Source organism: Monodelphis domestica, chromosome 2 (genome assembly GCF_027887165.1).
Source record: "Monodelphis domestica isolate mMonDom1 chromosome 2, mMonDom1.pri, whole genome shotgun sequence".
Classification (NCBI taxonomy): domain Eukaryota; kingdom Metazoa; phylum Chordata; class Mammalia; order Didelphimorphia; family Didelphidae; genus Monodelphis; species Monodelphis domestica.
In genome coordinates, this window is record NC_077228.1 from 190,340,566 (window position 1) to 190,368,565 (window position 28,000).

The 28,000-nt window shown below is 37.1% G+C and overlaps 1 protein-coding gene and 1 long non-coding RNA gene across 5 annotated transcripts in view; one reads left to right on the top strand and one right to left on the bottom strand.

The window, feature by feature from the left end:
* Window positions 1-28,000, top strand: part of CA10 (carbonic anhydrase 10) — a 732,369-nt gene that overhangs the window by 413,803 nt on the left and 290,566 nt on the right. The gene's annotated exons all lie outside the window — the stretch shown is intronic.
* LOC103092757 (uncharacterized) lies at window positions 687-26,247 on the bottom strand. 2 transcript variants are annotated; one of them, XR_461957.3, is made up of 4 exons: window positions 20,856-26,247; window positions 7,696-7,844; window positions 4,123-4,159; window positions 687-957 (listed from the first exon to the last, which is right to left on the bottom strand). It is a non-coding gene; the product is annotated as an uncharacterized LOC103092757 (long non-coding RNA). The 2 variants fall into 2 exon arrangements; XR_008916337.1 differs by lacking the exon at window positions 20,856-26,247 and adding an exon at window positions 9,549-9,697.

The window sequence follows — 28,000 nt, forward strand, 5'->3', positions numbered from 1 at the left end:
ACTAAAATAGAGAGAAAGAGGAACAGATGAGATGGCTGGTTTTCCAGGGTAGAAAATCTTTCTTTGACTCTTTGCATCTTACACCTGCTTCATTTTAATCATGTGACTGAATTGTTAACTCTGGGTAAGGGGGATGAGAGAAGGACTATAACACTGATGAATGTAGGGATTATACTTCATCAAACTGTTTGGATTTATAATTGCATTAAATTAGTTGTGAGAGTTCGTATATGTATGCTTTCTTCTTTTGGGAAGAGTTTAAAATTACATGTACATTGTGTCAGATTATATAGAAAGCTGACCTCAAAGCCAAGAAGACCTGAATTCAGGTAGCATTTCTGACATGTCCTAGCTGTATGGTACTAAGCAAATTATTTACCCTTCCTTTGTTCTAAGCAGCTCTTTTAAGAATATATTTCAAGGGGCAATTAGGTAGCTCAGTGGATTGAGGTACAAGCCTAAAGAGAGGAGGTCCTAGATTCAAATCTAGCCTCAGACACTTCCTAGCTGTGTGACCCTGGGCAAGTTATTTAACCCCCATCACCTAATCATTACTGCTCTTCTGCCTTGTAACCAATACACAGAATTGATTCTAAGATAGAAGGCAAAGGGTTAAAAACATATTTCAGACAAGGTGACAGCAATCTGCATTGATGGAGGAAGTTTCCTCTCCCTGGGCTTCCCTGTACTAATGAAATCATAGATGTAGTCTAATTCTATTCCATTTATCTATCAGCCCCTAAGTAGCTTTCCCGAAAAAGGCAGTGTGGTACAATAAGAAGAGCACTGGTTTTGGAGGTATTGGTTTTGTCTCTGACAATTATGAGCTGTGCATCTTTAGATAAGTCATTTTACTTCTTTCAACCTTGGTTTCCTCTTTGGTAAAAATGAGCAGGGTAGATCAGATGATCTCTAAGTTCTTTTCAGCATCCGAAATCCAAGTCCACTGGTGTCAAACTGAAATAGAAATGAGGGCTAGTAAATTGTACATTAGGATTCCTGAGGGCCTACATGTTAATTTAGTTTTAAAATGCAATTTCTACTTAATTGAATTTTTATTTATTTTGTTAAAATTTTCCCAATTACAACTTAGTCTGATCTGGTCCACATTCCCCAGTGCAGCCCATGGGCTTTGTGTGTGATACCTTCAATTTTATCCATACCTTAAAGCCTTAAGGCTGAACTTGAAATAATATATTGTGTATCAGACTACCATAAATGGATTGAGATTCATAAATTCAATGGATTTGACTCACCATAGGATCTAAAAGCTACTTTCAAGGAATTAGACATAACCAAATTTTCTCCAGGAAGATGTGGAAACCCAAGAACTAGTTCAATTAAATTACTGTCATTCCTTGTTCTACATATATAGACCCTATCCACATGTGGAAACTTATTTTCTCAAAAACTATAGATTCTTCCTCAAGATTTGCCACTATTCATTTCTCCCTTTGGCACACACCATCTTACTTTAATGAAACTACCCTCGCTAATCAATTCTGCATCACTGCCCTCTTATAAATGTCCAGTGGCCTATATTCTACTGACATGTGGCCCGATTTCTTACCAAAATGGGCAATCGTCTCAATTTAAAGGCACTCTTTCTAATAGCCAGAGAAGAAGAGGAAATATGTCGATCTTATTGCCAACCAAACAGTGAAATAAATTGCTGGAGTCATCTATCGTCTTGGGATTCATTGGCAGGGTACAGAGCCAGGTATTGCAGGGATGAGGGTTGCCAGGGATTGGGGCTGTTGAAGAGAAGCTATTCTTCCAACAATTACTTTTAAATTGTGCTATTGCCAATTAACACATGTCTAACCTGCACTAAAACTTTTGCTATGCTCCTTTGTGGGTAGTAGTTTTCAAGGCTATTAAACAGGGGCACATTTCTCCTGGAATCTGAGGAGAAGGTAACAGATGCATTTGCAACATCTGCCCATCATTTCCCTTGCATTTGTTTTTATTTCCAGCCAGCTCTTCTTCTCCTTTGCTTCTGGCTGTTACTGATCCATCTTGAGGGATAACCAGCAGTGACACTGCCATCCTGGCCTTGATGAAAACTAATCGCTCTTTTACAGTGGTGTTCCCCTGTCTTGCTCTTAAAAACCCAGGATTTGCTTACAAATTCTAGGAAAGTATACCCCTTCTCACAAGAGTGTGCCTATGGAGGTTCCTTCTGGCACTTGGCATCAGGCTGTTCAGAGTCCATTCATTCATAAGCTTTAGAGCTCAGAGAAACTTCAGGGTCCAGTTAGTCTAACTCATTCAACTGACAGCTGAGGAAACTGAGGTCCAAAGAAAAGATGTGACTGGACCAATTTCATATAATCAGTAAGTGATATACTGGAAGACATACTTAGAGTCAAGAAAACTTGAATTCAAATATGGCCCTAGATACTTTCTAGTTTTGTGACCCAGGGCATGTCTCTTAACTTCCTTGTGTCTCTGTTTCCTCATTTGTAAAATGAGAGACTTGATGGCACCAGAACTTTTTCTTTCTTTTTAAATTCTGAGTTGATGACCCTGTGACCTGGGATTTGTCCCAGGGCCACTAACTCCAAAATGATGTGTGCTGTCACCCCTTCACCCTCTCATTAATGTCTCCTATATACTTAGAAAGCCAGCTAGGTGGGTCAATGGATAGAGTGCTAGGACTGAAGTCAGGAAGACTCATCTTCCTAAATTCAAATCTATCTTCAGACACTTAATAGCTCTGTGTGTGACCCTGGGTGAGTAATTTAACCCTGTTTGCCTCCATTTCCTCCTCTGTAAAATGAGCTAGAGAAGGAAATGACAAACCACTTCAGTATCTTTACCAAGAAACTGAAAAAACAACTATTCAACAACAATACTATGCTTAAAAAGCTCTTTGAACGAACACAAATGGTGGTTTATCTAAATCATTCACAAACTGATGAGTTTGTAAATAGTATAATAGAATAGCATATTATGAACACTTGGTATCCCTTCCAGCACTAAATTTATATGAACTGCTTCAACTTCTTTATTATTTGTCTATTCATTCATTCATTTATCTACCTATATATTTATCCATTTGTTTTTACTATTGATCTAATTGTCAACAAAATAGTGAAATAAATTACTGGAGTCATATTGGTATTCAATGGAAGAGGGAATTTAACTTTTAACTATATTTTATTTTTCCAATTAACAAATATTTATTTTCTCCCCCTCCTAGCTCTTCCTTCTCAGTGAAAGAAAAAAGAAACGAAAAAGAAAACAAAGAAATCAAACTCTTATACAAATATGAATAGGCAACCAAAACAAATGTTCACACTGACCATTTCCATGTGTGTGTGTTTGTGTGTGTGTCACTTTGCATCTTGGGTTTCTCACCTGTATTTTAGGGGGCAAGTGACATGGAAATTACTAAATGAATGGTTTCAGAGAACTATAAAATTATATGATCCTTAACTGATAGGTGACTATTACTGGTCTGATTTAACAAAGCTTTAATCAGTCCTGAATATGGCATGTGTACAAAGTAGCATGTAATCTATAGAGGGAGTAAGCACTAATAACTACTTGTTTCTGGAAAGATCTTGTGGAAGAAGTGGTTCCTGAATTGTATTTTGGAGGGAAAATAGGATTCTTTGAAGTGCAAGGTGAGGACATATTTCTTCTAAGACTGTATGAAAGTGAAGAGGTAGAGAATGAAATGTCATTTACAGAAAAGAACAAGTGGAGGCAGTTGGACCGGAATGGAGAGCATATGAAAGGGAGTAATTTGAAATAAGATTAGAAAAGGAGGTGGGATGATAGTACTTCAACAGACATAAGGAAGTTTGGAAAAGGGATGGATTTGTGAGGAGACTTGATGATTTGTTTTGTACATGTTGAGTTTTCTGCTGGATACCTAGGATCTTTTTTTGAGGAGGGCAGGGAGATATATTGGTTTTAGGATGCCTGCTTTAGGGAGGTCATGACTACCTGCCAGCAATTTTGCTTTTAGCTGTTGGACAATTTAATCCCTAGTGGTCTCTGTGAATCCAAATTTCTGGCAGATTTAAGGAAAGCTAAGAATTTGAACTTTGGAAATCTGATGGTTTTCAACTCAGTAGAAACAAAAATCTTCATCAAAAAAATACATCTTACCTGATTTCATCCTCCAGTATCTCCAAGGTTCTTGCTCCTAGAAAGTGGAATATCCATTTGGGTTAGCAAAACTGAGAATTGCTGCCTGACAGCCAGGATGCTCAGTGCCTACAGGTTGGGTATTGATTTGGTTAATAACAACTCAAATGACATTAATGTAATATAAGGAAGAATGATAGGACTGAAATATTTTCATGCATCAGGGTTCCTCAAAGGAGTTGGAGGAGAAAGAGAAGAGCAGAGAGAAAGGAAAGGGAGGAAGAGATGAAGAGGTAGGGAGAGAGAGAGAAATAGAGAGAGAAAGAAAGAGAGATAGACTTTAATTTTTTTTAATTAAACTTTTACTTTTTTCTTAGAATTGATATTAGTATAGATTCCAAGGCAGAAGAATAGGGACAACTAGGCAATGGAAGTTAAGTGATTTGTCCAGGTTCACACAGCTAGGAAGTATCTAAGACCAAATTAAAATCCAGACCATACCATCTCCAAGGCTGAAACTCTATCCACCAAGCCACTTAACTGCCCTGAGCCTTTAATTTCTTTACACAGCCTTTTCTTCCTTACCATCAAATATAAAATCTCATTTTAAAATGACATGAAAGACAGTGGCAAGGTTTTAAGGAGATAGGTGTCATCTGTGTCTTAGTAGGAAGGAAGGGAAATTATAATAAAAATTCTCTGGAGACTATATATTAATTTATAATTATTTGCTTATTTATTAATAAAGGAGGGAGGGAGAGAGAGAGAGAGATACAGAGACAGAGATAGACACAGAGAGAGAGAGAGAGAGAGAGAGAGAGAGAGAGAGAGAGAGAGAGAGCCAGAGACAGAGAGAGAGAGACAGAGAGAGAGACAGAGAGAGAGAGAGACAGAGAGAGAGAGAGAGAGAGAGAGAGACAGAGAGAGAGAGAGAGAGAGAGAGAGATCACATGATCACCTGGCCACAGCCTAACTAAAACTGATTCCACTCTTCTCCATCTCAAGCTCCAAATAGCACGCCTACATTGGCTTAAGTGGCTGACTGCCCAGGAGATCAGCCAGTGAGTGGCAAGCCTTAAATACTCCAGAGGAGGGAGAGAGAGAGAGAGAGAGAGCTCGATGCTACCCTGCCTGGCAAGCCTCTCCAGCATGAAAGTGAGCATGGGACTGCTCCATCCCTTTTCTTATAAGACCAATGACTTCATGCTTTATGAGACTCTTATTGGACAGGCTTAACTTCAATCTGTGTCTGAGTCTTGATTTCTGGACACCAGAAGTCACATGGCGCTTAAACTAGTCTCTTCCAGGAATCCAGGGAGCCAGGAGAGCTCCAGCACCCTGCCATAGTACCCATGCCAGGCCAGTCAAAGGGTGGGACTGATATCAAATCAAGAATGACTTTTCAAGTGGAATAAGGGGGTACAATTTCTATTAAGTTCCTACAGAACTAAGGAAAACAAAAGCAGCTAGGTGACATAGTGGATAGAGACAGAGATACCTGAGGTGAATCCTGCCTAAGATCCTTTTTTAAATTAATGTCTTTATTTTATTTTAATAATAAATTTCCACATAAGTTTTACAAAATTATATGATTCGTGTTATCTTCTTCCCTTCTTCCCTCCCCCTCCTGTAGTTGACAAGTAATTCAATCTGGGTTAAACACAATATCATGAAAAACATATTTCCATATTATTCATTTTTGTAAGAGAATAATCTTATATAAGCCTAACTCAAATCATCTATCCAAATAAACACATGATAAATCATATGTTTTCTTCTGTATTTCTACTCCAACAGTTCTTTCTCAGGAGGTGGATAGTGTTCTTTTTCATAAGTCCCTCAGAATTGTCCTGTACTGCTATTAGTAGCAAAGTCATTGATCATTCCAAAATATTTCAGTTACTGTGTATAATGTTCTCCTGGTTCTGCATATTTCACTCTGCATCCATTCACCTACCTAAGGTGATCCTTACTAGATTGAATTTCTTCATATGTAAAAGAATTGATAACAATAGCACCTATATCACAGGGTTGTTGTGAAGATTGTGAGGTTACATATGTAAATGTAAACACATGTGCACACAAAGTGATTCACAAGCCTTAAAGCATTATATAAAATCATTGTTGTTAATCTTATTAATATAAAAATTAGTCCAAAGGCTCCAAATCCCTTTCCTCTTATCAAACAATTTATTTGAAGTGGAAAAACCCAAGTTCACATCCAAGTTCTGACAAGTTATTGGCCATGAAACCCTTTCACAACCTTGGAGCATCTATTTTCTCATTTATAGAACAGAAATAACAGCACTGGTTTTTTCTTCACAAAGAAATCTATTCAATTGATCTTTTAGAATCTATTAAGGGCTTTGTTATTGTTCACTTGTTTCAATCAGACCCAACACTTCATGATCCTATTTGGGTTTTCTGGGTAAGGATATTGAAGTAGTTTGACATTCCCTTCTCTAGTTCATTTTACAGATGAAGAAACTGAGGCAAACAATGACTTGCCCAGGGTCATATAGCTAGCTAGTGTCTGAGGTCAGATTTGAACTAAGGAACTTCCTGACTCCAGGCATTATCTAGCTGCCTCTATTAAGGGTTTATTATGTGTTAAGTGCCGTGAATACATAACAAAGCAAATAAAATGCCTCCTATCATCAAGGAGTTTACATTCTAATGTGGGAAAACACAGATAAAGAGATATTAATTAAATGGGGCAAGGGTATATTTCCAGGAGTATGTCAAGGGGAATACAGAAAGTGACTTGGTAGTTTGGTTTCTTACTAGATGAAGCTGATGGGAATAGAGGGGAGGTAGGGAAGTCAGGAGTTCTGGTGAAGTAGACATCATGGAAGAGTGAGCAGTGATGGAGAAATAGCAGGAAGTGGTATGGTGATATGCTTCCCAGTGACTAATTGCAAAAGTGAGGCTTCCATGAGAAAAAATATGTAAAGCAGTAGATGAACATCAACTGTTATTATTTTGACATCTTCCATAGGAATTATTTTTCACATCCTGTCAAATTTGCCTTTTTAAAGAGAGCTGGTGTTCATATATAGCTTTCTCTGATGATAGTCTATGTGAACCCAGGGTCAAATCCTTATGTGTAAAATTAAAGGTTTAGTCATTTAACATAGATACTTCCACATAAATCAATGTTTAATAATGTTTGATACTGAAAAGGGCAGTTTAAATCGAGTTAGAAGGACCATTGGCATTTCAATCAGATGACTTAGATTTGATGATAGTTCTGTGACTTGGGACAATTCATTTCACCTTTTTGAGCCTCAAGTTTCCAATATTAAAATTTGAGATTAATAATACCTATAGTCCAAAGGACTCATGATGAAAAATTCTATTCACCTCCAGAGAAAGAACTGATGGAGTCTAAATGCAGACTGAAGCAAACCATTTTTCACTTTATTTTCTTCATAGGTTTTGCATGATAGCACAGGTATGACCTATATCAAATTGTTTACCATCTCAAAGAAGGGACAGGAAAAGTTAGAAAATTGATGTTTAAAATTATTTTACATGTATTTGGGGAAAAATAAAATATTATTGACCAAAAAAAAAAATACCTGTAGTACTTACCTCAAAGACTAATGAGCTACTCCACCATTTCTGTTCTTCCAGTTCATTATGTTTGGTCTAGCCTCACTTTATTCCCTTCAAAGTTTTGATTCAAAATTTTGCAATTCAGCTCTAGTTCAGCATATGAACTAGCTTCATTTCTCGGATATCTTTAAGTAGAGAACAGATAAACATTTGTTGAATATATTATAGTGAAAATCCTTTTGGTGTTTGGATTGAAAGATATCATTGCTGACATCCTTTCAAAGGTCATTGCACACCCACACAAACTAGAAAACAAGCAGATTTAATGCTTTTTATTTTTTTCAACTGATAAGCATTTATTGTCTCTACCTCCCACCCTCCCCCTTAAAAAAAAAAAACCTTGTAACAAATATGTGTAGTCAAGCAAAACTAATTCCCATATTAGATATGTCAAAATGTATGTTATTTTGAATATTTAGTCTAATAGATCTTTATGATATATATTAGACCTTTATAGATAATTGATACAAATATTTTTCTCAGTCAACCATTTCCCTGCATTCCCTGGAGTTCTTAAGTATTTCAAAGTTGTTTTTCTTTATAGCATTGTAGCTAATATCTAACTTGTTCTCTTGTTTCTACTCGTCTCATTCTATGTTGGTTTATACAAGGTTTCTTGGGTATCTCTGATATTGTCCCTTTGTTATTCCTTATGACACAATAGTATTACACTATATTCACATGCCATAATTTGTTCAGCAATTTCAAAATTGATTGACACTCCTTGTTTCCATTTATTTGCTAAGAACTAAATAAAGTGCTATACATTTATATATATATTTATATATATATATATGTGTATATATATATGTCATCTTTTTTTTCAGGGTAAGGATTACATCAGATCAATATATGCTTCTAGACTGAATGATCCCCATGTCTGTAAAGTACATTAATTTTACTTGTACTTCTTAAGATCCTTCATTTCCAACAAGGCTCAGCTTTGCCACTCCCTGGAGCAGAAGCTGGAAACCTCTCCTGACTTTTCCTGATTTTAGTATTTTCTCTATCCTCCAATGATCCTTTAAAATTACAGAGCTGGTTACATGTTGAATAGAATCTCCTGTTTTTCACTTTTGTCCTTGTACTCAACACCATGCCTTGCACTTTTAGGAACTAATAAGTGGTTATTGAATTGAATGGAAAATGCTTTATAAACCAAAAATGATTATATATGTGTTAACTATGATTTTTCTTATATGAATTTAACTTTGATATCTCAAACAGTCCCTTCTATAGCCCTTAGCTGGGAAGCTAAGGGAGAAAAACTTCTGTTTCTGTCCAAGCAGCAACCATGCCCTACTACAAAGCTTTTTGATTTGCTTGACTAGGGAGCTTCCTGTATATAACCTCTGGGAAAGGAGCAATGACTCAGAAACTCTTTGTCAAGACAAAGCAGAGCTATAACTAGCAATTTGGCACCTGAGGCAAGAAGTACAGTACATAATCTCAAATTGACTTTTTAATTTATGATCTGAAAATGATATAAGATGTAATTAATACAAATCAAACTGAGCCAGAGGGTGAATGAGTTATTATAGCAACTTGCACTATGCTGAAAGAGTGCATATTATACATTTTTGTTCTTTCTGAATATTGGTGCCCAGAAACAGACCCCCTTTTTTACCTATAGCTCTTACATAAAACAGTAAATATTCTTTTAGATTTGTGAATATGATCACTGGAGTGAGTGAGAAGGCTTTCCCAGAAAACAAGGTCTAGTACACTACAATATGAGTCATCTATTTGATATGGCAGCCCAAAAAACTTAATAGGAGACTTACTACATTAAAAGTAGAATGGGAAGTGATAGTCTAATTATACTCTACCTTTGTAAGACTTCATTTGGATTGCCATGTTGTTTTAATTCATGATTTAAGAACATTAATAAACTGAAGAATGTTCCACAAAGGATAACCAACATGACAAGGAGTCACGAATCCATGTCATATGGGATCAGTTGAAGAAACTGAGCATTTGTATCCTGGAGAAAAGAAGATTCAGAAGGAACATCTTCAAGTATTTAAAAGACTACCACATGGAAAAGGAAATAGATGTATTCTTTTTGGGCCTGAGTGCATATGTGGAGAGAAAATAATTAATTTGTTCTTTTCAGGGTGGACCTCCATCCTAGACCCCATTGGGAATGAAAGTCTGTTTAGGGTTTCAGAATAGGACTTTAAGGTCATTTCATTATTTCCACAAGCCCAGTGAGTTAGGAGGCTGCTTATCTCAAAGAAGAAAATATTATGCTATCCTACCTCCTTATTTCCTCTGATCTTTAGGAGCCAGAGGAGTCCCTCCTGAGAACATGACTATCTTTCCATAACCAACTCTTCCCCTACACCCCCGGGAGCTCGGAATCTCATGCTATGACAACTTCTTGTTTTCTAATTGGGTAGACTTTCCCACCTAGGTTGTAAATTTGACCCCCAGACCATGGGGTATCAGACAGAGAAGGGTGGGAGTCTTGTGTCAGGAATCTATAAAATGCTAGTATCTATACTCATGCTTTGGAAATTGCCATTAGGATGGTGTCTCCTTTCTCATGAGGAAGAATAAAGACTGCATCTTATACTATCCACTCTCTGACTCCAGGTTTATAATTATAATTTGGGTGGGTAGTCATTTTATTTCATCCCATTCAGTATAGAACCAAGAATAAGAGATAAAAGGTGAAAAAAGTTCAATGTAGGCTTGATGTCAGAAAAAAATAAAAAGCTTTATAATGGTTACAGTTATCTTAAAATGAGTGGCATGATGGATAGAATGCTGGCCAGGTCTGAAGTCAGGAAGAACCCAGTGAAAATCTGACCTCAGACATTTATTAGCTGTGTGACCCTGGATAAATCATTTAATCCCATTTGCCTCATCTGTTGAATGAGCAGAAGGAAATGGCAAATTACTCTAGTTTCTTCACCAAGAAGACTCCAAACTGGGTCACAGAAAAATGACTAAACAACAACAAAAAAATGGAATGAGTTATAGATTTTCCTTCCAGGAAATATTCAAGGAGAGTTTAACTAACTACTTGTAGGTTATGTTATATAATTTAGTAGGAATTCCTTTGGTATGTGGATTGGATAAGATGGCCACTAAAGTCTCTTCCAACTCCAAGTTCTATGACTGTGATTCTGCCTAGGAAATGAAATGATTCTGAATGAAATTTTACTTTGCTTGGGAAATAGGGATTGGGAGATCAACACTAACTGGTCCCTTTGCACCAGCAAGGTAGTCCTACAATAACAATAAGGCAAATAAGTGATTGCTTTCACCATACTGTGCAGGAAGGCTTGCTACCTGGCTTCTAGCCTAACAGATGCTCTATGAAGTCCATTTTAGCTCTTTCCAAGAATGAAAAGTCATACTTTCCGAATTCCTTTTAAATGAAGCCTTTGGTGATTCATCTTTCATTCTGTGCCTTTGAAGTGTCTCTCATATACATAAGTAATCTTTTATTCAGCTCCTATTTTTATTGGATGTGTTCATTGTTCACATTAGACTTCTTTTATGGAAATCAGGTCCCTTGATATGGACTAAACAAAGCAAAGCTAAATTAATTAGCTAATTTTCAAAGGCTTATTCTATGTTGATTGCAGCTTTTGGTATGAATTTTTTATTCTTCTATTTGCAGCTCCAATAGTTTCCTTTGGAACTACAGAATGGAATGTTACTATATAGAAAGTTGACCTGAATCATTTTGCTTTTAAAGACATACCTGCAGTAATGACCTATTTCAAACTTCTCAGACTCAGCTTCTTTGATTTTAATATCAAGTAGAAGGGAAAATTGCTTAACTGGCTTAGTTTGGCTTTCTGTCTAGCTTTAACAAAATTCCTGTTCCCAGATCTGCCCACATTTAACCCAAGAATTGGGTATTTTCCCGTTGCCTAGAGCTAAACATTGTCATGGTGAGTAGCCTTAGTAACTATATTTCTTAATTATTTCCTTTAGCTAGAGCCTACAAGGCTAGAGCCTGGGGCCATGTAGGACACTGAATGAGATGCCTTCATTTTGCCAACATAAGATCCAGTTCTGATTTTGACAATTATTGGATACAGTCTCAGACAAACCACTGAAGATCTCAGTGCCCAGTCTTCAAAAGATTTTCATTTGTAAAGGTACCATGATTGAAAGAATGGATGGACAGGTGAATGAAAAACATTTACAAAGCACTATGCTAAGCAGAGGAGGTACTAGGAGAAAAGCAAAGCATTCTCAGCTTTTTAAGGAGCTCACATTCAAATGAGGAAGACAACACAAGGTATTTCAGCTGCAAGTGAAATGGAAAAATAAGCTTCAATGACAAAAATAAATGGAAAACCACATTTTTAGAGCAATTTCCATTGATAAAGTCATATTTTTTTCTTGATTTGAACCATTGACATCACCAAAATACATCAATCGGGAAACTTTCTTTTCCCAGGCTCCAAATCATGTGGGGTGAAGAAAGTGGCAAGCAGCAGCTGCCAAGATATGCCAGATTGCATATTGACAGCTGTGTTGGAAGCAGGGCTGGTAGTCTTGGGGCTGTTCCTGTTTCCCAGTCTATTTGGTAGGCAGTTGGTGACTCATTTTGATGGTGGTAGTGTTGGAAGGCCCCCTCACCACTATCTTTGATCCTTTTTAACAATGGATTTGGAAGATTGGTTGAAATCAAAATTGATAGTCTAGGGACACTACAATTCCCAGGGCTCTTGAGGCTCTGAGTCCTATGCTGTCTTCATTGGAATCCAAGGGGAAATGATGGCAAAGGTTATGAAAATACTTGAACTTGCCTGGTACAGGTTTCCTCCTGTCCTCCCTGAGGGTGATTTGCTTCCTTAGCTTGGTCATCTTGCCTACCACATCCTTGCCAGGTGTTTGGGGATTGGTAAAGATTGTAGGGAAGGGAAAATTCTTGTCCACAGGGGTTGCTGCCCTGGATAGTGACTTGAGAAGCCAGTCTTAGAGCATGGCAGGGGCTAGGAAGATGTGCCTTGCTATTCTATAGGCTTTAGGTTTCAACTGACTGCTAGTGTCAGATGCTCCATTGGCATCAATTATGATAAAGGAAGAGCCCTTCTCAACCAGGTTTACATCTCTGATAATGGCTACAAGTAGTCTGGGAATGGGGATGCTACTATTCTCTGAATTGGGCTCTGAGTACTAGCCTAGTTCCTGCTTTAGGGAAGGTGGGGGATGGAGTGGGCTGTAAATATGTAAAGTTAGAGTAGTGTGATAGTCATGAGGATTAGTTTAGTATGGAGGGAAAGCACAATTCTAACTCTTTTCCATCTAAAATTATAATAAAATAGTTCATTAAACATCATTTAAAATAATAGAAACAATAGCTAACATTTACACTTTAAGGTTTGCAAAGCACTTTACAAATACTGTCCCATTTTAGGTTCTCAACAACCCTGAGAAGTGTTGTTGTCATTCAATCCTGCCTGATTCATCATGGCCCTATTGGGATTTTCATGGCAAAAATACTAAAATTTGCCATTACCTTCTCCAACTTATTTTACAGATGAGGAAACTAAGGTAAAGTTAAGTGACTTGCCCAGGGTCACACAGCAAGTGCATGTCTGATGTCAGATTTGAACTCAAGGTGTTCCTGATTCTAGAGCCAGTTCTCTATCCACTGTACCACTTAATTGCCCAATCTGGGAGGTAGTGATATTATTTTGCCCATTTTACAGATCAGGAACTGAGGCAAATGATAGGACTTGCCCAGGGTCACACAAGTTAACAAATGTTCTAATTTGTTTTATATATATATATATATATATATATATATATATATATATATATATACATATACATATATATGTATATATGTATGTGTATATATACCTATATTTGTTTATGTATATGTATATATAACATTTGTTATAATTTGTTATATATATATATATATATATATATAAATGTTCTAATTATTTTTTTTCCCATTTAACAAGTGAGCTATCCAAGATTGAGGGAGGGAAAGCATCTTGTCTTAGGTCACATAGTAAGGAAGACATTCTAGATTTAAATCTAGAAGCTTTCTGATGCCAAGCACCATGCTCTTCCTGCTATACCAGAATGTCTCAAGAGGACACAGGGCAGTGTATTAATTATTTCACTGCAGCAGGCCTCCCTGATCTCATTAGTATATGTCCTCTCTCTACCCATGCAGATCAGTGGATCCTTGACTCAGAATTATAATGTATCTCTCTACTGTACATTAGATGAGACTGTCATAATACTGTTGATCTTTTGATATTTTAAATTCTTATTGATATTTACTATATTTATATTTCTTCCTTTTCAAATATATATATCTCTCTCCCTCCCTTATCCAGAGGTTGAAGGCTTATTTAGAGACTGATGAAAAAAGAAGATAAAAAGCAGTTCTACGAATTAATAAATATCTTCAGTGTCTTCTCTGAACCAGGCACTGAGCTAAGCACTGGAGATACAAGTACAAAGAAGGAAACAATCCTCTGCTCTCAGTGTGTTTATATCTTAATGAAAGAACGATACATAAAACTGTCATGCAACAAAAATATAACATTAAACACAAAGCCATTTGGTAGAGAGGGCATTAGCAGTTGGGGAATCAGGAAAGATTTTAAGTTCCTGAGCTGCATTTAAACTAAAAAAGGAACTGAGTCAGAAGGAAGAAGGGAGTGCATTCTAGGAATGAGGGATGGCCAGGTCAAGGGCATAAAGATGGGATAGGAAGTGTCTTATGTGATAAACAGAGAGAAGGCTAGTTTGGCTGGATAATAGTATGGGAAGCAAACTTAACCCCCAATGCCTAGGCATTACCACCCTTCTGTCCTGGAACCAATATAAAATATTGATTCAAAGGAAAGTAAGCATTTTGAAAAAAGAATACAGTCAATAAAATTAACCAAAATATTAGTCACATCTTAAGGTATATGAATTGTCACTCTTTTAATCTTTCCCTCCTCTGAGAGGAAGGGAGAAGAATATATTTTATCATATCTTCTTTGGGGGCAAACATGGTCATTATAATGACACAAGGTTCAGTTTCTTTTTTTTTGTTTGTCTTTCCATTTATATTGTTGTAGTCATATATGCTATTGTCCTGCCTTACTTCACAACTCATCTGTTCACACAAGTCCTCATGATTCTAGGATGTCTTCATAGTCATTGTTTTTTTTTAATTTTTAGTTACATATAGAAACAATCTTTGACAACTGTTTTCTGTCATTTTAGAATTCAGATTTTCTTTCTCCCACTTCCCCTACCCTCCTCTCCAAGGTGGTAAATTGTCTGATATAGGTTATACCAGAGCTTATATGCAATACATATTTTGATAATGCTCATGATGTGACAAAAGACAAATCACACATACAATAAAAACTCATGAAGGAAAAAAAGTGGAAGATGTCATGCTTTGATTAGTAATCCGACTCCAACAATTCCTTCTTTGCTATGGAAAGCATTTTTCTTCATGAGTTCCTCATATTTATCTTGGAAATTTGTTTTGCTGAAAATGATTTAGTCCTTCATAGTTGATCATCATATCATATTTCTATTATTGTATAATTGTTCTCCTGGTTCTGTTCACACTTTGCATCAGTTCATATAAATCTTTCCGGGTTTCTCTGAACTCATCTTGCTTGTCATTTCTTAGGGTAAAATAGTATTCCATTACAACCATAAACCACAACTTCAGCCATTCTCCAAGTGACGTACAGCCCTATAGTTTGCAGTTCTTTGACACTACAAAAAGAGCTGCTAAAATAGTTTTGAACAGTTAGTCCTTTCCCCTTATCTCTGATCTCCTTAGGATATAGACCTACTAGAGGTATTTCTGGGTCAAAGGGTAAGTAAGCATAGTTTTATAGCCCTTTGAGCATGGTTCCATATTGCTCTCCAGAATGGTTGTGTGAATGAGAGTTCCACCAACAATTTATTAGTGTCCCAATCCCTCACCCCCTCACCTCCAACATTTATCCTTCTCCTTTTTAGTCATGTTGTCAATCTGATAGGCATGATGTAGTATCCCAGAGTTGTTTTAACTTGCATTTCTCTGATCAATAGTAGTTTGGGGCATTTTTCATATGGCTGTAGATGGTTTTAATTTCTTCCTCTGAGAACTGGCTGCTCATATCCTTTGACCATCTTTCAATTGGGGAATGCTTTGCATTCTAATAAATTGACTAAGTTTTCTATATATCTGAGAATAAGACTGTTGTCGGAGATAGTATAAATTTTTTTTTTCCAAAATTTATTGATTCCCTTCTGATCTTGGCTGTATTTGGTATTGTTTGTACAAAACCTTTTTAATTTAATGTAATCAAGATTATCTATTTCATTTTTCATAATGTTATCTCCATATTGTTTGGTCACAAGTTCTTCCCTTATCCATAAGTCTTATGTTAAACTTTCCCAAGTTACCCTAATTTGTTTATGATGTCACCCTTTCTTTCTGATAAAATATCCATTTTGACTTTATTCTGGTATATGGAGTAAGATATTGGTCTATACTTAGTTTCTGCTGTACTTTTTTCTAGTTTTCCTAGCAGTTTTTGTCAAATATTGAGCTCTTTCCCAAAAACTTGGATCTTTGGGTTTATCAAATACTCAGTCACTATGGATATTAACTACATGTTAATTGCCTTATCTGTTCCATTGAACCACTACGATATTTCTTAGTCAGTACAGATTGTTTTGATGTTAATCACTTTAGAGTGTAGTTTGAAATCTAGTATGGCAAAGCCTCTTTCCTTCATATTTTTTTCATCAATTCCCTTTATATTCTTGGCCCCATATTCATTGTTTCTTACATATAGCACACCATTTTTTACTATTCTTTTTTTTCACTTTTAAACATTATTTTATTTGGTCATTTTCAAACATTATTCATTGGAAACAAAGATCATTTTCTTTTCCTCCCCACCCACCCCTCCCATAGCCGAAGCAAGATTCCACTGGGTATCACATGTGTCCTTGATTCGAACCCATTTCCATGTTGTTGGTATTTGCATTAGAGTGTTCATTTAGAGTCTCTCCTCAGACATGTCCCCTCCACCCCTGTAATCAAGCAGTTGCTTTTCCTCAGTGTTTTTACTCCCACAGTTTGTCCTCTGCTTATGAATAGTGTTTTTTCTCCTAGATCCCTGCAGATTGTTCAGGGACATTGCATTGACACTAATGGAGAAGTCTATTACGTTCGATTACACAGTGTATCAGTCTCTGTGTACAACGTTCTCCTGGTTCTGCTCCTTTCGCTCTGCATCACTTCCTGGAGGTTGTTCCAGTCTCCATGGAATTCCTCCACTTTATTTTAGTTTCTTTCTTTATATTCAAGTCATTCACCCATTCTGAATTTATCTTGGTGTAGGGTGTGAGGTGTTGATCCAAACCTAATCTCTCCCACACTGTCTTCCAGTTTTCCCAACAGTTTTTATCAAATAGTGGATTTTTGTCCCAAAAGCTGGGGTCTTTGGGTTTGTCATAGACTGTCTTGCTAAGGTCATTTACCCCAAGTCTATTCTACTGATCCTCCTTTCTGTCTCTTAGCCAGTACCAAATTGTTTTGATGACCACTGTTTTATAGTATAGTTTGAGATCTGGGACTGCAAGTCCTCCTTCCTTGGCATTTTTTTTTCATGATTTCCCTGGATATCCTTGATCTTTTGTTTAAATGAACTTAGTTATGGTTTTTTTCTAATTCAGTAAAGTTTTTTTGGTAGTTCAATGGATATGGCACTAAATAAGTAAATTAATTTGGGTAGGATTGTCATTTTTATTATGTTAGCTCATCCCACCCATGAGCAATCAATGGTTCTCCAATTGTTTAGATCTAGTTTTAACTGTGTGGAGAGTGTTTTGTAGTTCTGTTCATATAGTTCCTGTGTTTGTCTTGGCAGATAGATTCCTAAGTATTTTATATTGTCTAGGGTGATTTTAAATGGTATTTCTCTTTCTAATTCTTGCTGCTGAAATGGGTTAGAGTTATATAGAAATGCTGATGACTTGTGCGGGTTTATTTTGTATCCTGCAACTTTGCTAAAGTTGTTGATCATTTTTTAGTGTTCTTAATGGGATAATTTAAGCAATATATATATATATAATATATTTTAATCTGTGTACTCAGCATTTAAATATGAAAAACGGTCATACTTCCCTACAGAACTATCCTAGGTAAAGAGAGAGATAGACAGAGAAAAAGAAGGATACAAAGAGAGAGACAGAAAAAGAGCAAAATAGAGAGCTAGAGAAAGAAAACAAATAAGAAGGGAGAGACATGGCCATTTTGCTAGGGACTTGCTCCTTGTATTCATCCTGGTGAGTTAAATTGGACTTGTTTTCTCCATTGTTGTGCTTAGACCAATATATATTTAGGCCTTCTCTGATACAAACAGCAAAAGAAGGCTTCTCCCTCATCTGCAATTCCCATGCCAATGAGTTTTCAAGGTTTCATTTTTCCAGTACTAAGAAAATCAAGAGCTAAAAGAAAGTTTTTGCTATTTTCCATGACTGAGATGTCTTCTAGAAAGGGATTAGACTTGGAATCTGGAGATTTGGAGGTGGCTTTCTTTGAAAAAGGAATCCTGAATTATTCTTTTTCTACATATTTTCCTGACATGTACCTTCTTATCTTTTAAAAGTTATTCATTGAGGGAAGGAGTGGATGGCACAGTGCATTACTATAAAGTAATTCATATGATTAGTTGCATCAGAGATAAAGAAATAGAGGACCCAGACCAGTAATTTGAATAGACCTTGAGCCCAAATAGTTTTTAAGAGTTTAGAAGTCATTATAATTAGCATTTATATAGTACTTTAAGGTTTGCAGAACTTTGTTGTTTTTGTTCAGTTGATACAATTCTTTATGATTCCATTTGGAACTTTTTTTGGCAAAGATATTGGAGTGGTTTGCCATTTCCATCTCCAGCTCATTTTACAGATGAGGAAACTGAGGCATATGGAGTTAAGTGATTTGCCTAAAGTCACATAGCTATTAAGTGTCTGAGGCTAGATTTTGACTCAGGAAGTTAAACTTTCTTGACTTCAGGCTTGGTACTCAATCCACCAAACCTTGACATACTCTCATTTGATCCCACAACTACTCTGGGAGACAGATACTATTATTATCCCATTATGCAGATAAAGAGACTGAACCTGAGAGAGATTAAAAGGCTTGCCCCAGAGACACACTAATAGTAAGTCACTGAGTTGGGATGTGAATGTAGACTGGATTACTAGAGAAAATTTCAGTACAAGTTTATTTATTCCTTGGAGGTCAGCAAACGTTTTAATAAATCAGAGCTTGATTTATTATTTTGTTGTCTAGACTTAAGAAAGTAATGGAGAAAATGTTAATGATGTGAATTAAATTGAAAAGTGTGTCATGCATACTTTTTTTTAATCTCTGGAGAGCTAGCTATTAAACATTTACCAAATTACTTCTGAAGTCAAGTCTGCCTGATTCCAAGTCCAGTGCTCTATGAGCTGTGCCCACTAGCTCTCAGGGGTAGAGGTACTATGCTGGTCATTGAGGGATGTATCAGTGGTATAGTCCTTCATTCACCACTATAATTCCCCGCAGTTTCTCCATCAGAAAAAAAAAACATCAACCTATCTCAGCTCACAAACAAGAACCAAACAAAAACTTCTAAATGGTTATTCTTCTTTTTAGATGTTTTCTGCAGGCACATTTGAACTAGATTTGAATGTATAACTTCACCCTAAATTCTAGTAGAATTCCAAAACAGTCCATTTAAATATCAAGAGCTTATGATAGGATTTAACAAGTAGCAATAGCACTCTAGTTTAGAGGATTTTCATTTCAAGATGCCACTTTTTGAGGTGAGCAAGTGAAAACTAATTTGGAATGCCCTACAAATCTTATTCCTCCCTTCTTTCTTTCTATGCCTTCTATATATACACAAACACACACACACATTGTGTGTGCGTGTGTATCCTATAACTTCTTTCTCTTCATTAATTTTCTTCTCTTTCTTTTTTTTAAAACCCTTACTTTTTGTCCTAGTAACAATTCTAAAACAGAAGAGCAGTAAGGGCTGGGCAATCAGGGTTATGTGACTTGCCTAGGGTCACATAGCTAGGAAGTGTCTGAGGCCAAATTTAAACCCAGGTAAACCCAAGTCTTCCCAACTCCAGTCCTGGCACCCTATCATTGTGCCCATCTTTCCATTACTTTTCTTCCTCAATCTTTTTCTCTGCTCTCTCTCCTCCCTTTTTCTTCTCTCCCCACGTGCTTTCTTTCCTCCTTCCTTTTTCTTGTGAGAAGGGGTAGAGAGTTTATATAGACAAAGTGGAGCAGTAAAAATGGTGGTCATGAGAAATGGTTCTTGATGAGGAAGAAAAGTATCATTCTGGCTCCTTCACCATCCATCACCCACTACCACCATTACTACATATACATTCCTTGAATCCTAGTAGAACTTGCATTTCAACACAGGAACCTCATTCAACATCTAGGTCTACTAAGTAAAGAATTGAATCTGCTGTGTGATGGAGAACTCTTCTTTTCAAACAGGAATTATCTGTTTCATTGTGGACCTGGGGACTTGGCCTGTGAAGGTTTAATAAACAGATATTTGTTCATGGTCAGAGGCTGATCAGGCTAGACCTTTCTAATAGAGGAAAGAAAAAAGGGCATATAGATGGATACAACCAGAATTTGAGAATGATGGAGGAATCAATAGCAGGAATTTTCTGGAATCATTTCTAACCAGATTTTTGAGCTAATTATTAAATTTTTCGTTGTTAGCATTTATACCTCAGGATTTATTGCCAAGTTGATCATCTAGATTCAAGAAAGTAATGGGAAAATGCTCATAATGCAGATTATACTTAAAAGTATATCATTCTAGGGACAGTTGGGTGGCTCAGTGGATTGAGAGTCAGGCTAAGAGACAAGAGGTCCCGGGTTCAAATTTGTCCTAAGATATTTCCTAACTGTGTGACCCTGGGCAAGTCATTTAACTCCTACTGCCTTAACCTTACCACTCTTCTGCCTTGGAACTAATATACAGTATTGATTCTAAGACAGAAAGTAATGGGGGGGGGGGTTAAGTGTTTGTCTTTTTTTTTTCTAGAGAGCTCATCAGAATGCTCCTGAATATGCATAAATCTCATGTATCCTTATCTAGTTTACTCACAATTGGTGTGTTTGCAAAGAATAAGAGCTCCCAATATAAAACACTGTAAAGGGATGTTTTGGAGCTCAGGTCACTCTGTATTCCTGCCAGAGTTCACAAGCTCCCGGGTGGATGGACCTCACGTGTGTTGTGTCACATCTGGAATCAGAACAACATCAATACATTATAATTAGGAAAATATCCTGAAAGTTTGGGCTATTTCTCTACCTTAAATCCCCAAATGAGCTATTAGTGTGTGTACTCAGGTAGAGTTAGTTTGATCTCTGTTTCCTATAGAGTTGATATCAACCTCAGTCTCTTTTTCCTGAATTCCTCTCTGTGGCAGCAGCTGTTGCTGGATTATGTGTTCTCTACACCACTGGTTGGCATTTTAATGGGAGAGGGGGAAAATCAATAGTGGTTCTGCCATCATTGGCAGTAAATATAAATACAGCATTAAAAAATCTATGAAATATGTTTGCAGCCTAGTTCTAAAATTAAGGAGTCCAAAAGAAGCCACTTGTTTATGATTCTTCCCCTTCAGGAGCAGGGCAAATTGGCTGTAATGTAGACATTCTTAGCTTCAGATCCATGAATAGATTTCAGGGGACCTGTGACCTTATTTTTAAAATAATATCTTGATATCTGCTTTTCCAAATTAATTCATTTCCTTTGTAATCCTATATATTTTATTTTTTGCACTTAAAAACATTATTCTGAGAAGGGCTCCATAAGCTTCCACAGGTTGCCACAAGGATCTGACATATACAATGATTTAATTTAGAAGCCCTGCCCTAATAGCTAGCATAGTGTCTTATTTTCATTCAAATCTCTTGGAGCAGTAAGTTGTAGACACTAGTGTTAGTGAGTCTTCTTGGTTCTTATTTTTTTAGTAGCAAATCTCTCACTGGATATAATAGCACCAACCTATAATCCCTGCTATTAGGAAGCTGAGAGATCTCTTGAATTCAAGAGTTCTCAGCTGCATGGAATAAGCAAAATGTGTGTTGACCTGAGTCTCCATCAGTATAATGATCTCCTTCCACCTGGAAGAGAGGGGAGCCATAAGACTTCCTCAGAAAGGGCAAATCCACCCAGATCACAAAAGAAGGTAAAAAATCAGTCAGTAATGGAATGGAGCCAATGAGTAATCCTTGGTCAAGATAGGGAGACTTAGTCTCAAAAACAAAAAAATAAATACATAAACAAAAAATCCTTCTTTATGGAGAGCTGGATAACAGACTCTGGGTCTATAGTGTCTGTCCTTCCCATAAAACCATAATGCAACTTATGTGTTTAGCCTTTCTTCTTATCCACTACTTGGAATGAGACTTTTCAGCAACCCAATTAACTAAGCATTTCAGGAAGAGAAAAACAAAAGGAAATACTGTAAGACTTGCAGAGCTGGCAAGGAAATGGTAATCACACATTTGATTATCCTTAGGTATGTCTATAATTGACTGATTCAGAGTAGGCCAGACAAAGGCTTTCATGAGGTCAGGACCCCAGCCCTTAAAAGCATCTGCCATTAAAACATTAATACTTGGTGAATATAAAGTCCACATCTTTTGACATGGGTCAACCTAAGGAGAAAGGTTTTCCAGTAAGATTTTTGAAAGGTTATATGGGTAGGCTGGGAAATCTCAGAGAAGAAAGGGAAACAAGCAAAGCGCTTAGACAATTTTTATAATAAATAATACATAATAAATAGGTCGGTACATTATATTATACTAAAGGCTATGCTAGAAGAGGAAGTTCCCAAATCAATGAGATCACAGATCTAATGAAATAGCAAAGCCAATCCTCTCCATATCTATCCTTATTCCTCATGTTCACTCCTATCCCCTACTATATTTACTCATATTTACCCATTTCTGTGGATTTTCTTCACCATGCCCCTTCTTCTTCATGCGTGTTTTGAACTTTTGATGGCAAGCAGTACTTTTAGGTATAATATAGGCTAGATTTGACCCAGAACAGACCAATGCAATATTTGTCTGTAGAATAGGAAACGTGGCGTATCATTGCTTGATTTGGAATTTTCTCAAAAGAGCTTCCTAGGTATATGGGAATCTTAAAAAAAAAAATAAAAACTAGAGTAGGTAGGTCTTAGCCTCATCCTTACTTATGTTAAGCTAGAGCTTTTCCTAAGTCAGGGAAGATGATTATGAGACTTTTTGGCACAAGGGGCCAAACTGTTAGTTGGGCTTCCTAATGTTTTCTGGACATATTGATGTGATTTCTTGTTCCCTAGAGTTATTAAAAAAAAAAAACACCCTGGGAGGCTTTCATTGTGGACGTGTTCTGGGGTTACCTGTGTCACCAATGCTTCCAGTTAACCAGAAGTAAAGGTGGATGTGGATAAAGGAAAGGTCTGTATGAGCTGCAAGTAATATTCTTGTTGCATATCCCTTATATGCTATGGCTCAGTAAAACCTCTTTTTTAAATTATTTAATCATCTATAAGTGTCTAATTTTATACCAATATCAGACCTTAACTATTATGGGAACTTCTTGAGGCAGACTTAGCCCATTCATTGACATTCATGGGAATCCCATACTAGATGGTCAGAACCATAGAAATCCAGTGAGAACAAGAGGTAAAAATCCTGGTTGACAGGAATTACCCAAAGGCAAGAGAGTCCAGCAGTGGGCAGAGTCCTCTAGGCAGGCAGCTGTAGGCAGAAAATGCTCCCAGGTAGGTATAGTATAGAATGAGAAAGAGTAATGTGGCACAATATCTTCCACTAGATCTTGGGTCTCAGAGGAATACAGATGCTTTCTGTTTTGATATCATCCATTTTCCCTCAGGAGTTTGAATGGGATGAGACAAATGACCCAGGTTGTTTGTAGAAATGTCTCCAGAAGGAAGTGCAGAAGGCAGAGCTGTGCATTTCAGGCATCTTCTCCCAGTGCAAACACATGTGGCAAGAATCTGTGATTCACAGAGAGGACAAGTTCTGCCCAGCAAGCGATTTGCTTCTTGCCACTTATGTTCTGATTTCAAGACAATGAATGGCATAGTTTCTGCCTTCATTTTTCATTTTTCATGTCTCATCTTTTGTCTTTATATCCACAATGCCTAGCACATAATAGGCTTGTAATAAATGCTTGTTTCTTGCTTGCTTGATTCAAGAGTAAGGTCATGGAAAAGTTGTGCCACGTATAGACATTTCTGTAAGCTAGGAGACAGGGGCAAAGCCAGTTGAGATGGTAAGGAAGAATTCAATATTTCTAGTCTAAGAAATCTAAAGAAGTATCCAGAGCAGTGAGAGGTTGCTAGGATGGGGTAAGGTGAGGATGGGGTTGAAGGAGATGGGTAGTGAGTAGCAGGGCAATGTGAATGTGGCTATAGAGAGCCATTCTACCACAGGTACAAGAATACCTGTCCTGATTCAGAATCAAAAAGACCAATCATTTTAGACTTATCCTAAATTTCCTTTTTCTAGCCCTGAAATTATTTGAATATAGTATTTTCATCAGTAGATATGCACAAGTGCTCCAGTCATAACAATTTATAGCATCCCAGCAGAGGCAGGTACTAAGTAATGCTGCAGCCAAGTGCTTTAATAAGTTCCTGTGCAAGCAGTTATAAAAATGTAATTGTTGCTGTAGGCACCAAGAATGAAAATATGGTGAGGAAGAAGTGGCTCTTAAAACCAGCATTCAGCAATGCAGCTTTGCCCTTGTAAACAACTTTTATATACACTTTTTGGAGTGTGTATAATGAAATGACAAACATTTTCAGCTGTAACTGGAGCTATTACACAGCAGTAGAATGTTTTTCAGCTCAAAATCTGTTCAGGAAAAAAACATTACAGACTGGTGGAATAGGTAAGGCATTAGGGTCCCCTTCTCCATGTATCTGCACGTTTCCTGCTGGTACAAAAGGAAACAAGGTAATTCATAACCCAGGGGAAGAAGGGCTAACAAAACAGGCCTATGCTTATTTAGGATAAAAGGAAGTCCTTGGCTGCCTATTGTGCTTGAATGTTCAAGAGATGGGTCTAATGATAGTAGTAACTTTGAGTCATAAGATGAGTATGACATCAAATAGTATCTTGCCACCACCATCAGGTCTGTCTCTGAGTCTCCTGTCAAGATTCAATGACCTCTGAACCCAATTCCTCCTAGGAAGAAAGAAAATGGATCATAAGGCATATCTTCTTGCCTTACAGAGAATTTCATTTTGGAGGATGGGAGTATGATGTGATGGAGAAGGTATTGAACTTTGGGTTTGTAGGCTATTTGTTCCACTTAACATTTCTTCATCTACTGGATGATATTGAAGAACCCATCAAGCTTGAGATCTATGATCCTAGAATCTGAAATGTATTTGTCATATAATATTAGGAATTAATATAAAGATCTGTTATTGTCTTATTCCCTTAGTAAAATATAGGGTCAGGGATCTTATTTATTTATTAATTTCAGTTTTATTTTTGTTATCATGCATAGCATACTTCCACATTGGTCATTTTTTAAAATATAATTTTACTTTTAAAAATATTTTCCCATGGTTACATGATTCTCATTGTCTCCCTCCCCTAACCCTCTATTTGGTGCATTTATACAGGCTACCCTCCAGGATATAAAATACACAAACATGATTAAATCCTTGTCATCCTTCCCAGCTTAAGTTAGGTGCCACAATATGTCTTCCATGTAGCTTTTCTGGATTCCCCAATCCTCACTGCATCCTCCAGTGTTACTTCCTTCCTAAAAAATTTCTAAAGCATTTTTCTTGATTTTTCTTTTGTTCCTAATAAATTTCATCTTATATTTATTTATCAACTTAGTTGGTATCCCCTCCCTCTTGCAGAATGAAAGATACTTGAAGCTTGAGAACAGGGACTATTTATAGTTAGTCTTTGAATCACCAGTGCCAAAAAACCCTGAAACTTAAATGAAATGGATATATATTTACAAAATATATAATATCCAGATTGATAGAATAATAACTATAAATCTTAAACACCCCGATGCTTTGTGTAATGTAGATGTTTAGTAATATTGCTGAACTGAGTTAAACTTGGGAAGTGACTTTCAAACCCAAAAGGTTGTACGCAGCAAAACTTGCAATGAAGAAAAAAATCAAAAGAAAACCTCAAAATCATAATTTACTGTTGCCTAGTGAATGACAAATAACAAAAAAATCAACGTACCTTATAAGCATCCTTCTACCCAAGTATAAAAAGGAAGGAAGAGAAAGCAGGCATTTATTAAGTGCCTACTATGTGCCAGACTCACTGCTAAGTATTTTTTTCAAATATTATCTCATTTGATCTCCACAACAATTCTTATAGGTAGGTGCTATTATTACCATCCCCATATTACAGTTCAGGAAAATGAGGCAAACAGAGGTTTAAGTGACTTGCCCAGCATCACACTGCTAGTAAGTATCTGAGGAGTATTTGAATTAAGGTCTTTGTGACTCCAAGCCTAGTGCTCTATCTGCTGTTGCCATATATCTAGCTATTTCTCAGCATTTAACCCTGACCCTAGGAGGAAAAAAAGGAAGGAAGGAAGGAAGGAAGGAAGGAAGGAAGGAAGGAAGGAAGGAAGGAAGCAAGCAAGCAAGGAAGGAAGGAAGGAAGGAAGGAAGGAAGGAAGGGAGGGAGGGAGGGAGGGAGGGAGGGAGGAGGGAGGGAAGGAGGGAGGGAGGGAAAGAAAGGAGAGATGGAGGGGGAAGGGGAAGACAAATCAAACATAATTTAAACATAGTGATTAATCACAAAAACAATATTTAACTATATATTGAGAAATATTAATCCAGCAGGAGGCAGTCTGAGTGCTGGGGCGGGAGGTAAGTCCTGCCTGGGGAGGAGGTCTGCAAATGCTGCCTTCTTCTTCCTGTTGTCTCCCTCCAGCTCGAGAAAAACCTCACTTTGCTGGGGTTATTTGGCTCTATTATCCGCTCCAGGAGTTATCCACTCCAGGACTCGTTCTTAACCCCTCCAGAGCCAGCACCTGGGTACTCTCTCTGGGTCCCTGTTTGAGTCTGGTCTCCAGGCAACAGGGTAAATCCATTGTCCCTCATAGGGGGAGGGCTGCTGATAAGTAATATTAGTACAATGTGCAGGCAGCAGGGTCCCCTTTCTTTCCGAGATCTTGCTGTAAAGTTGCTTGATTTCTCAGTGGCTAAAGCCATCGGAAATATGTATTTTCCAATGGCTTTAGGTGACCCCTGTGTTTTGGTCATTTGACCCCCGCTGGGGTCTAGACCCACAGTTGAGAGCCGCTGCCCTACACCATTTGAACCAGGTAATTGATCAGTCACTGATGGGGAAGAGTCTTCCTCTCCCCAGAGGAAAGAAGAGTCCAGGGAACCATTTCAGTAAGCCTGAGGAAGTTACTTGAATAACTTGTTCTGCTTCAGACTCTTATGTTATTAGTCAGTAATTACTTATCAATCCTTTTCATTTGTCTAAATTTTCCAGGTAAAACAGAAGCTGCCCACAGGGCCTTCTACTGGAAAATGCAAATGGAAGCTCTAATAAATGGCAGGGGTTCTCCTATCCGCTGCCTATCTTGCTGTGACTTTCAAAATACACAGGAATGCCCTTCTCTTTTCTCTCAAGTACAGTTTCTCTTCCATCCCTGTGGTGTTGCTGCATAACTCATAACTAGTGACAGGTGTAAGGGGTGAGAGGAGCCATCTGCCATCTCATTGTTGTCATAATAAGTCCCATTTCCATAACCCTTTAAGCTTACCAAAATGCCTTCTCCACAACAACACTATAAGAAGACAACTATGAATATTATTGTACTTATTTTACAAAAGAGGAAACTGAGATTCAGGAAATTACTTTGTCCATAGCAATCAAACTTGGACTCAAACCAAGTCTCCATCTCTAATTTGGAATTTGGAAAGACAAGGTGATATGGTGACTTGAGAATTGGGTATAGAGGTTGGGAAGTCCTGAGGTTCAAAACTTTATCATTCAAATGTTATGGTATTTGAGCAATAGTCTCCTATTTCTGGCTTAGCAATAGTTGTAAATATTCCCACATTTTGATCCTTCAAAGTAAGGACCTGAGAATTTATTAGCCTGGGCATTGCCTCCACTAATTTTTTTAAAAAAATTATAATAAAGCTTTTTAAAATGTAAGATGAAATATATCTTTTCAGTGTTGGAGTTGTCCCCAAAATTCTAGCCCTTTCT